A 2230-nucleotide genomic window follows, 5' to 3' on the forward strand; every position below is an offset into this window, starting at 1 on the left:
TAACTAAACAAAATTACACAGAAAATTGTTTAAGGTTGAACACTTGATATAAAATCAGAGGTGCTCACAATACAAATCAGATACAGACTCAATAACTTAAGAATTTCTAAGATGAAACTTTGAGACACAGAAATTCTAAGTGAATGCAGAACAATTTCAGCAGAGGTTTGGCACTTGTAAAAATGTTGTGAGTCTTTTGTTCAGCATTGCCAATTCTCTAAGTCTTCACTCCTTTATATAGAGGTGTGAAAGAGACGTTGTGAAATTGCCATCACATCAAAAAGTCGCTGTTGAAGCTTAATCTTTCACCAATGATCTTTTGCCTGATTTGGTTGTTGTCCTATGAAGAACAAATTTGAAATCCATTCCTTATCCAAAGGAACATCTTTGCAGGCGAAGCCGTATTCTGGAGCTGTTTTCTTGTCTTGTAGCGTGGACACAAAACAGAGTAGTGGAGAAGGTGGTTTTACAGTTCGTACAATAGTACAATGTCAATGCTTTCGTCCAAATTGCAAGCACATGCCTTCAAACACCTTTGAAATGACCATTGCAAAATTCCACTAATCTTTTGCTGTCCTTTGATGAATTTCGATCCATGAAACAACTCTTGAATCCTTGAATTTCTCAAATTCAGTTGATCTTCAGCTTCTGGTGAAATGGCTTCTGATGAGGCAGCTTCTGATAATGTAGCTTCTGATGATGACCTGGCGCTTCTGGACCTCTAGTCTTCAGGAGCACTAATCTTCAGGAGCACTATTCCGTCAGGAGCGCTTTAGTCTTCAGGAGCACTTTACTCTCTTCAGGAGCAGCTTGACTTCAGGAGCGCTTTTTCTTTTCAGGAGCATATTGCCTTCAGGAGCGTCTAAGCTTCAATTCCGTTGATTTCTTTTGCTCATTCAGAACCAATTAATGATGTAAAAATGTAGTTGTGGTCCTGTACACTTGAACAAATATTAGCTAGTCCAATTTACAATTTTTAATACCTTGTTATCATCAAAACTCTTTAAGGTTCATTGTTAAACACATTTTGTTCCAACAATCTCCCCCTTTTTGATGATGACAAACAATAGTATTTAAAATTGATCAATTGTTGTTAATCTAATTAACGAGTTGACTTTGGGGTTCTGAGGTTTGTAAGCTCAGAGTCTGAGGTTTGTAAGCTCTAACTCCCCCTGAGTCTGATAGTCTTTAAGGTGAGGTTTGTAAGCTCCCCCTAAATTCTATCCAGGTTAATTAAATTCATTTTACACATAATAAAAATATCAGATCTTAAAAAAATTGAAAGAATTATCTTATAGATAGGAAGAATGGTTCAATTAATTTTATTTGAAATTTTGATACTCCCCCTTTTTGATACACCCCTTTTTAGGTAAAACATAAAGAAGTTTTTCAAAAAATTTCAAATATTATTAATGGGGCTCAGAGCCTTTAAATACTATCACATATACTCCCCCTTTTGTCATTAACAAAAAGAAATAAACAAAAGAAGAGATGAGAAAAACATAAGATAAAGGTTCAGAGCGTTATATAACCAAATAATGAAAGCATATTAACCATCTTCTAAAACAAACTAATTAGAGCATGCCAAACAATATTATCAGAGCATAAACTAGTATGCATAAGATATAGACAAGTAATATTAATCAGAAGAAAAAATCAATGTACACAGAGTTCAGAAGCAAGAAGTAAACAGGAGCGAAAAATTAAGTCAGAAGCAGAAATAAAACAACATGTATTTCAGAAGCATAAAGAAACAAAACAAGCTCTAGGTGTGCAACTAAGGGTTTGGATTATTTTGATCCTCTAAAATCTTCTTCAGAAGCTCTTGTGTCTCTGCATATTTCCGGTTCTCTTTCCAGCTCTCTGTTTCTTTCTTCCAACACCTTGTTCTTCTGAACTAGAGCCAGATTAGGTGTAGTTTTGCTTAGATCAATCTTAGAGAGAAAGGATACATCCAAGTCCTTTGGGTGAATATATTTGGGAAGGAAATCTCCAGGTTATCTTCCTCTGATGCTTAATGGATTCTTCACCCAAGTTCCTAGGACTTCTACATCATCCATATTCTCATCAATCCCATTAATCCAATTTTCCAACTTCTGCTTAGCCTCCTCTTGAGCTTGTAGACATGAATCATGCAGAGTTGAGATCAGATTGATGACCCTTTCCATGATCCTCCTCCATTGCTTCTGATAGCTGATTTTGTGATCTAAGTCACTTCTGCTTTCAATCA

Source organism: Medicago sativa, chromosome 3, assembly GCF_051527215.1.
Source record: "Medicago sativa cultivar Bolivia chromosome 3, Bolivia_mono, whole genome shotgun sequence".
Classification (NCBI taxonomy): Eukaryota; Viridiplantae; Streptophyta; class Magnoliopsida; order Fabales; family Fabaceae; genus Medicago; species Medicago sativa.